Source organism: Emydura macquarii, unplaced genomic scaffold (assembly GCF_026122565.2).
Source record: "Emydura macquarii macquarii isolate MOO-44397 ecotype Brisbane River unplaced genomic scaffold, CSIRO-AGI_Emac_v2 contig_71, whole genome shotgun sequence".
NCBI lineage: Eukaryota > Metazoa > Chordata > Testudines > Chelidae > Emydura > Emydura macquarii.
Genome location: NW_027130208.1, coordinates 4,684,565 through 4,694,928, shown reverse-complemented (window position 1 = coordinate 4,694,928; position 10,364 = coordinate 4,684,565). Strand labels below are relative to the sequence as shown.

The 10,364-nt window shown below is 42.4% G+C and overlaps 1 long non-coding RNA gene across 1 annotated transcript; it reads right to left on the bottom strand.

Moving 5' to 3' along the window:
- Positions 1-6,164: 6,164 nt before the first annotated feature.
- LOC137147787 (uncharacterized) lies at positions 6,165-9,957 on the bottom strand. The gene is made up of 3 exons (XR_010918350.1): positions 9,889-9,957; positions 8,431-8,474; positions 6,165-6,408 (listed from the first exon to the last, which is right to left on the bottom strand). It is a non-coding gene; the product is annotated as an uncharacterized lncRNA (long non-coding RNA).
- Positions 9,958-10,364: the final 407 nt, after the last annotated feature.

The following is a 10,364-nucleotide window of genomic DNA, read 5'->3' as shown; positions in this document are numbered from 1 at the left end:
GCTTTGTTTCTTACCTGACAGCCGGTGCTCTGCAAAGGACTCCCTCGATCAGGACACTGGGCTGCTCTGTTGCTCACCTTTGACCCAGGTTATTCATCCCATCAGTCCTTCTGAAATTTTGGCACCCAGCATCACCATAGCCTTGGCGATGCTTCCCTATCCTTTAGATGGCAAGATCAGAGGAGCCTTCCCCATAGGGAAAGTGTGTGTGGGGGAGTGATTCCGATGCCTGGCTTCAAACCGTTTCCTTAGCCTGCTTGCTGTTATCTCCTGGCTTAGCTCCAGCTGGAGACTGTGGAGCTATGCAGCCTCTGGAATGAATGCTGGAGAGACTGTCTATTGGCCCAGTACTAGGCCAAAGGCTAAGAAGAGTGGAGATTTCACTACATCCCCCGGGAACTTTTTTTGTTCCTGACGGCTTTAGCGAGGCCATGCCTGTAGAGTCGCTCTCCTCCGCCATGGAAGGGAGTAGCAACTTGGCCCTATTTGGTCTGGAAGTCAGTTTCTTCTGATTGAAGCCGATGTCCAGTAACGTGCAAGGTTATTACTCGGGACAAGAGGCTGCATTCGCTCCCGTCTCTTGCATCACACAAAATGGAGCGTCACCAACAGGTTCTGAGAAATCCAGATTCTCTATGGAACTCTTGGGCATAGTCCCCCGGCTCTTCCTTAGTAAGCCAGATAGCGAGGGCAGTGGGATTATGGTTGTTGCACAACTAGGTGTCTTGTGTTTCAACACAAGCTGATGGCTTGTTGGCCTCCAGGATGCAATCATGTGTCTAAGGGATATTGACCCTTAGAAGATGTGGCTTCCAGTCAGGCCCTATTGAACACACCAATTTTTGGGCCTGGGCATTTCCTTAGGCAGGGAAATCTTGGGGCTCATCAGGTCATTCTCATCAACCCCCGCTGGTCTCGTCAATGTGCAGCTCAGGGTTAGGGTTAGGGTTAGGGTTCACTGTGGGCAGTGAACATGTTTTCCTCCGTGTCTTACGCAGCATGCTGCTGACAATAACAATAGATCTGTCCATGTCTGTTCCTCAGTCTCATTGCAGACATGATCATACTGTCTTCTGGAAAAGTGTTGGGTGCCTGAACATGGTAGGTACAAGGACTATTCCCTTCACCTCCAAATGGAGGATGATCTAAAAGCCATAGCATTAGCATGGCTTTTCTTTCTTTCAGCTTGATTCGAGAGCATATTTAAACACAGGACCATATTCTGCAACCTTTCACTCATGTGAGCAGTCCAACAGAAGTCAATGAATGCTTTACATAGCGCAGAATTGGGCCCACAGGTGTTGCAGAGTAAGCCAATTACAAGTTAGTGCTTTAATATCACACCAGCTATCTCATCCACAAGGTGGCATACAAGTTCATAACATACATTAGCCATCACTAGCTAAAATACTGGTAGTTAAAGTTCTCCATAGAGCCTCAAAAGGTCATAATAAATACTTCATCGTTAGCATTTTGCATCTTCAAAGCCCTGAGCAAAAGTCAATATTCAGACCACTCAAGTCCTATAAATGAGAAGTCATAAGTAAGAGTGGAGATTTCATTTAGTTAGTTACTGCTTGAGATCTGAAACAGATGAATATATTCTAAGTTTTATTGTTGTTTAAAAACAAAAACAGTAAACACTTTTGCTAATTCAATTATTCACTTTCTAACACACAATACATAAAGCTTTTGTCACAAATGACTAATATTATATAACTTTTAAACCTGAATATTTGCAGAATCAAACTGTTGTACGACAAGGGTAAAAAAAGAATGAATGAAAGAGAATCGACTTTTAAACTGCATCTCTGCAGAGATGCAATCGCTCTGGACTATTTGCATGCATAAGTATTTACATGCTCTAAGCAAACTCTGTGCAATGCTATTAAGTGTGCAAGGCAAAATAGCTAAGACTGATTTGCCTTTATAGTTAATAACAGAGAAGATCTCTTACTCTCAAAGCAACGTTTTATTTTAACCTCATTTCGAGCAAGTCTGATTGGGGTGGACACTGTATAGATAGTTCTGTCCCTTTAAGGGGACAAGTCAAGCCTTGTTATCTTAAGTCGAGGTTAAAAAGAAACAAAAGTTGGCTGAGGCCCTATATGACCCTAGAAGCCCTCCATTACCAGATGGCAAGGGGACCCCTGGTAGGTAACAGTAAATCTCAGCCAGCCTGACCAGCTGAACATCCCTCGTACACTGTGAAATGTATCATTTGAAAACTCACACCACACTGGCCATTAACATTGCAGTGAAATGTCTGTAACAGCGCTGTATGTGAAATGATGGGTAGTCTCTACTATGCAGTTTTAGAGTCTGTAAAACAGAGAGTAGGCAAAACATGGTTTTTTCCCTGAAAGGAAAGGCCAGCGCCTCTTTAGCTCAGTTGCAAATCAAGCCAGGTGTGACCAGAGAGGGGGGCAATGGCTCTTCGTTTGCACTGAAGGCTGCAGGGAGGTCATTTGCATTGTAAACCACAGGAGACAGTAAAATTAACATGGTGTCAGCTCCCAGCTGGATGCTTTTTCCCTGGGGGATAAAGGAACTGCTGAAAGGAACTGGGGGAATGCATCACCTGCGATGACAAAGAAGCCAGCACTTTGTACCTATGAAAGATCGGGCCTGCTAACCCAGGCAGGAGAAAGCTGCCAAGTTGGTGTGAGTGTTGAGCTGTGGTAGGCAATGCCATATGTTGCTAGGATTACATTTTAGACACTGGGAAGCCTGTGATTTTTGTTTTGCTGGGAACCCTGTCACATCCCTGACTCAGGCTTGAACTCGCTTAAAGCTCTGTTCTGTCTTGATAAAACTTGTCTTGGTTTTACTACAAAGCAGCTCCCTGCTGTGGTGTGTACTTGCTGGTGGAGGCAGTGAACTTGGTGAACTTGGTGTTACCTCTGTGAGTGTACAGCCAGAGGGACAAGACGCTGAAAAGGGGATGATTTTGGGGAGACTTGGGACGGAAGGGTTGTTGGGGTTACCCTGCCAGCAGTAAGCAGGCTGGTAGAAGCCAGAGGAAGACCATTGTGCTGAGAGCAGGCAGCTGGTTTCAGAACCCCTTCCTGATCTGGGTGAAGCCCCGAAGCATCAGTTGCTGATCAGGGTTGGCTGAAAAGTGAAGATTCCATTTCATGAACAATTTAAAGGCATCACAATTCGTTTTATAGCCGAAGGAAAATGAGATGCTCTGGAAAACATGACACAGGCGGCTTATCCCGAAACAGCCAGTAACCCAGTGCTTACGGCACTCATTTAGGAGCTAGGAGATCCAGGTTCAAATCTTTCCTCTGAAGCTGGCAGAGGGCATCTCTCCCCCCAGAAATTCTAGTCTGGACCGGAGACAGTTTCATGGAGATTGATCGGGTTCCATGAGGAGGGTTGGTGATTTCCAACCACCACCACAAAACCATAAGAGAGATTTCTGACTCAAAACGGGGCAATTAAGTGATCCATCCCCTGTCGTCCAGACCCAGTTTCTGGCAATCAGAGCCTTATGGACCTCCAAAGCATGCGGTTGCATCCTGACCATGCTGGCTAATAGCCATTGATGGACCCATCCTTCATGAGCTTATTCATTCTTTTTTGAACCCAGTTATGCTTCTGGCCTTCACAACATCCCCTGGCAATGAGTTCCACAGGTTGACTGTGCGTTGAGTGAAAAAGTCCTTCCTTCTGTTTCTTTTAAACTTGCTGCCTATTAGTCGCATTGGGTGGGCCTCCTGGATCTTGTGTTATGTGAAGGGGTAAATAACACTGCCTTATTCACTGTCTCCACACCCTTTGTGATTTTACAGACCTTCATCATCTCCCCACTCCATCGTCTCTTTTCTAAGTTGACCAGTCCCAGTCTTTTTAATCTCTTCCCATCTGGAAGCCAATTTAGGCAACTAAATCCCTGCTTTGGCACTTTTGAAAATCCCTTTAGGTGCCTACACACCTTTGAAAATGTGGCCAATAGTAATCACTGGGTATATGCAAGTTCTTTGGGGCAGGGACTGACTTTCTTCCGTATTTGGATAGTACCTTGCGCAACGGGGTCCTGGTTCATGCTGACTGCAGCTCCTAAGTGCTATAACACCACCAATAAATAATGCTTTAAAAAAAAAAAGCTATGGGCCAGTTTGCAATATCCTTGCTCACACAACTATGATCCTCATAGATGGGCTGGCCCATTGATGTCAGTAGGAGTACTCCTGGTATAAAGGTACTATGCAATGTGTGTGAGGTTATCCGTCTGGCCCGAATTTTAAGCCTTGAGAGTAGCTTTATTCACTTCCACTTATAATATAGGATGTTTATGCCTTTTATTGAACCTCAGAACATTAGCTGGGGTTTCTTGCACTGGAATACACAAATGTTTCCCACAGGACTATATCACAGTGCTCATTACTGAAGAAGTACCCTGCTATTAATTCTGACACGATTAATTGTAGCAAGTAATTTTACATAGGCACATGTAAAACGTGGATTGTACATGCCTCATGTAATTGGTATTTTCAGTGCTTGGGAAGAGAACTACCGTGAAAATATTTTAAAAAGTTCTCAGTGTGCTCACTAGAATGTCCTACATGACATTTCTGCAAGTTTACTCTTCAATGAAGATGTCTATTTAACACAAAGCGCTTGAGTCTCCCACCCTTTACTGACATTTGGCCAGAACCTCAGCTAGTGCTAACGGGCCTGGCTCCAGTGGAATAATTAATGCTATGCTGATTTATACCTGCTCAGAAGCTGGTACTCACTGACTTAGAGTAGCCCCCCTACAGACCATAGAATGACATGTTCATTGAGGGCAGAACCAGGATTATGTTTTCCAATGTGCATTACTTTGCATTTATGCACATTGCATTTCATTGGCCATTCTGTTGCCCAGTCACCCAGTTTTGTGAGAGCCCTTTAACTCTTTGCAGGCTGATTTGGACTTTACCTTGAATAGTTTTGTATCATCTGCAAATTTTGCCACCTCACTGTTTACTCTTTTATCTGGGCTGATAAATAGCTGTGTTCCCTCACTCCTCCAAGTTGGGGTGTTTTTTACACTGCTTTGCTGGGACAGTTACCACTCCTGGTCTGCTCCCACCCAGTGTCCAACACGTCAATGACTCCCTGTTATACTGTATGAGAGCTATAACCAGCCCCTCATGAATTATACTGCGGAGTAACACCAGCAAATTGCCAGTTCTAGACCTTCTCCCCCCCGGTGTACATCTTGTACTGCCCATCCCTCTCCTGGGCAACACAAGCTCATATAAAGTCTGTCATTTATTACTAGAAAATGAGATGCACAAGTCCTGTTATCTCCAATGGAGTTTCCCCAAACACTTCAATCCAAACGCACTGGCTTAGATAAAGCCAGTGTATTAACTACAAAAGATAGATTTTAAGTGACTACACGTAATGAGACATAAAGGTCAGAATTGGTTATCAGAACATAGAAGTACAATGCAAGGTCACATCATGGCCCTTCACCTTAGTTTACCTCCCTCCCCCATCTGTAAAAACGGGTGCAACAATACTCCTATGTAAAGCACTGTGAGATTTACCGATACGAACTAAGGTTAATACCCAAGGAAAACAGGACGTTTTATTTCACACGGACCAGAATCAGATACCCTTATACCAATGACTAGTACTTTGCTCTGCGAGTGGTTGCACTGAAGTCAGTAGGATTGTTTGTGCAACAAAGGAGAGAATAATCTTCTCCTGTACAAAGGAGAGAGAACCACTCATTTTTTATTACAGTACAAAGCAGAGAAATTTTACACAAAACATTTCACAACACTGGGGGCTTGTCTTCACTTACCTCGGAGATTTGGCAGCAGTTGACCGGAGTTACGCAAGCTATGCAAAAAACTTGCGTAACGCCTGTCGACTTCTCTGCTTCTGTTTTGCGCGCTGTCTTCACTGCACTGCGCCGACGGGAACCACCTTCCCGTCAACGCAATGTTATACCACTTGAGGAGGTGGTCTTAATACATCGATTTCTGGATCGACTGAGCGGGTCTCCACTGACTGCTCAGAGAAGTCGATCTGATGGCGGTGACTTTGCCACCGTCAGTGAAGACATAACCCAGGTTGCTGCAGCATTTGCCACCATATTTAGTTTCACATGAGAACTTTGACTAGTTTTAGTGAAGAATTTGCTTACAGCTTAGAAATGGGGTCAGTGATCCTGATAGCAAGTTACATGCTTTTAAATACGTCATGCTATTTAACTGTCTTGCATGCAGTTTTAAACTTTTTTAAAAAATGTGGACATCGAGGGATGCTTAAGTATGCACACAGGAGTGTTTGTAATGCCTGTTTCTCCCCTAATTGTCTATTACTTCAGAGATTTTGCCAATAGACCAAGGGTTTACTATTGATGACACTGAGGCAGTTTCTACAGCAGTGTCTTTCGATCTGGAAATGAGAGAGTAAAAGGTAAATGGAACTGTGCTAGATACAGTAGTGCTGGTCAAAGCCTTTTTTCAGCTTCCTTCTCATTCAGGAAAATGTCCACTAAATAAAGGCACCAAGATTTGGGTCTGTGTGTTTATCATCCTTGCTAAACACCTTTATGGAGACACATGATGGTACTGGTACCTCAGAGAATTGCAGTGGCATTTGGAAGAATCTACAAACCTCTTGGTACAGTCTCACATCCAGTACAGGGCAGGCAGTAGCAAATAAATCATTTGGATGGATTCCTCCCAAACAGCAGCTTCATACAGCCTGTCTGTGACTTAGGCACAGAGCTTTTCTGACCCATGCTATGGGTCAGCCAACCACACTGCCACTTTATACGGGGCTACGGGAATCACTGCTGCACAGATATGGCCCATTGTCTGGCCCTACATACATGTAATATGAGCACTATAAACCCTCCCCGAGGGTGACCAGATATCAAGTGTGAAAAATCAGGACAGGGGGTAGGAGGTAATAGGCACCTATGTAAGACAAAGCCCTGAATATCAGGACTGTCCCTATAAAATCCAGACATCTGGTCACCCTCCCACCATTTTTATGTTATATACAGATAGAGTCAGACATTTAATAATTTCGAAACAGGATTACCCTTGCCTCACCTGTATATCACATACTAAGTGATGACCCAGTAAAGCTCAAGGCTTTTTTGTTAGGGTTTTAGTTTGTTGCAAGTTTTAAAATGTAGTCCCCATATAACAAGACTGAGACATTGTTCTGGCTCACTGGTGATGATCTGGAATTTAAGCTATGCTGCAGTGGAAACTGGTTTTTGGGAAACAATTCCCCACGCTCGCACAGAATGGCTTCAAGTTGAGTGGAGAGTCTACATGTAATTTGCACATCACAGTGAAAGTCCTGAATCATTTAATGTATTCTGCTTCCCTCTAGGTGGATTCCACAAGCTATTAAAAAGGTTCAATGTTATAAATTTGCAGTCACCAGCAGAGGCACCAATGTTCAATATTGATTTATACATGAAGAGATAAGTTAAGCAACAATGGGATGGATCTTTATTTCCTGTATTTTGGGATCACAAACGTCCATGGATTGATAGATTTTTAAGGATAGAAGGACAAATGCGTAATAGAGGCCATAGAATTTCACCTAAATTCCTGCATTGTGCACAATAACTTGTGGTGGAATTAGAGCATATATTTTAGAGAGACACCCTGTCTTGATGTAAATTGTTTTAACAGTTAATTATCCTTACTAGGACACAAACATTATTTACAGTGGTTTCTTTTTGCACAGCAGCTTCCACTCCATGGTTCTGGCTATGCCTTTTCCTGCTAGACTAAAATGGACTTTAGTCCGTTGCAGCTGGCAGCAGTGCTCTCATAGGACAGCGTAAATGAAGTCTACATCATGAAGTATACAGTCTTGGTTATATCCTGGGTAGAGCAGATCAAGAACCTGACCCCAAAAAGCAATTTTTCAGTGAAAAAAGATGATTCATTAAAACCAAACAGGGTCAGTTTTGATGCGTCTCCTAAAAGCATCCAAGTTGTTGGAATGATCATTTTGACATTTAAAAAATAAAAAAAGAGAACTCTTGTTCAAAGTGACTTTTCATTTTGAAATTTAAGCTAATTACTGAACAAAGTTAAAAAAAAAAAGGTCAAAATCAAAACAAAAATGTTTCAAGATGATCAGAAGTAAAGTTTTTTATTTGACCTGAACTAAAAAAAAAAAAAAAAAAAAAAAAAGTTTCCATGAAAGATTTTTCAAAAATGTCTACTTTTCTTCTCACTTTGGGATAGTAAAAAATTGCAAACTCAAAAATAGGTGTGCAATGGGAAAACCAGCTAGAGCTGATCAGCAGCACAAAACGGCCATAGTGGATTGAAGGAATCCTGCCTCTCTTTGGTAGAATTTGGAAGTCAAACCTAATAGAGATTTAAATAGACTAAATTCTGTCAAGTGCCTGAAATATTTATATACTCAGTTTATACATACCTAATTAAAGCATCCACTCCAACAATATCCAGGTTATGTTTTTACTGTAAAAAAATTATAAAAAGAAAGCTACTCAGATTTTTTAAGAAAATCAAGCCTCTCAATGAGAATATACAGCATTACCAATCTAAAACCATATTAAACTGCTGAAAGTAGTTCTTTTCAAGACTTCCTTTTTATTAATTTTTCCAAATACAAATATAACAAAAATACCAGATTCATCATAAAACACCAAGTAAGTAAGAGGGTTAGAATAAAGGAGGGGAAGGAAAGCAATATCTTCAGGGTTTACATTAATCATAGACTTCTAAAAAGTCAGCCCAGTTTGCTTTGAATTTTTCTGGCATTTCCTTGCTACAGGAGGCCAGTCAGTGGTTAGTTGCGAGAAAAGTCACATCACTCAGACAGCCATCAATGTTTGGTTGGGATCGACTTTTCCACTTCTGCAGGATTAATTTTTTAGTGATGAAAGCTGCATGTTGGAACCATGCTGCCTTGGTACCAGGTCATCTCCAGGTATCAAAAATATTTTAACAGCAAAAGAGAGTCTTAAAGACAACCTGCAAAGCTTTGAGTTTGTTCACTTATTCTGCACAAGAATCCGGATCTGTTTCTGTTTAAACAATAGTAGCTTTCTCCCTTTCACAGAATAATCCAAGCAAAGGACCTAAACTTTTCCCCAGGCTGACATCACTATTGTCTGCGTGCCAAGCAGATGCACACAGCACTCCTCTCTGCCTCTAATACATTCTCTTTACTGACACACTGCTTTGATCAAAGTTGTTACATCGCTGTTTTGCAGCGGAGATAGTGTAGGAGGAGGAAAACCCTCAGCCCGAGATCAATCTGTGTTTAACATATCCCAGGGGTTGCAATGTCTCTATTTTCCTGAAAGGGAAGCTACCTGAATTGCTGAGGGCAAGGACGTGCAACCAAAAGGTAATGTACTAGGAGAAATAAGACAGAAAAAGTTGTAGTTCTTTTCAAATAGTTAGAAAAATTTAGTATATGCATTAACGTTAAAGTGCCATTTACAATTTTTATTTTTTGTTTTAAACTTGTGCCGGTTAAATGTAACACTACAGTCTGGTATGCAGGGTCTTCTCTAGAGAGATTCAGGATAGGATTTCATTTCTACAGCCTGCTACAGCATGAACTTGAAACTATCCAAGAACTAGAGAACCTGTCATAGACAGAACCCTTCAAGGGGAGAACTTCAAGGGTTTATTTGTTTTAAACCCGTGCAGAGAAGCATACCTGCCCTGTAGCAGCCTCTGCTGGCAGCTATGGCACTGCAGCATTCTAACTCAGTTTTTCCCAGTTGGGGGCATCAAAGTTCCCCAGAAAGGGATCTGGGCAAGAGAAACCAAAAGAAACAAACTAATAAACATAACCACATCCCCTTCAGTACGGTCTCTTGGAAGGAGCATTTGTAATAACAGTTCAGGAGGCCTTTACCCCAGGACTCCAGGTCTACAAGCTCTTCAAACTCCTCAAGGTATCTGAGCCCGGTCAGGCTGGTCATCTAGAACCAGAGGGAACAGATGATTACTGCAAGCTGGGTGATGCCAGCTCCCTCTCCCCTTCTCAGCTTCCTGTTCTTGTTCTAAATAGGTCCGGCCTAGGGCAGAGCACGGAGCCTCCTTGATGGTATCCAGGCTGTTCTGGTTGTGAACTTCTGGCTGACACTTGAAGAGGTGTACACTCCATTGCACCCCACTTTACTGTACTCCACAGCCATAATATTGAGTAAATAGTCAGAGTTTAATAAAGACACTAGTCTGCAATGAGCACAAAACCTTTATTTATTCAATTTTTGCCCAAGACCAAAGAGATTAAAATATTTTACATGAAGGCCCAGTTCAGCAAAGCCCATGCCTGACTATAAACATGAGTAGTCAACTTATTCTGCTGCTGACTGCTGAGTAAGACAA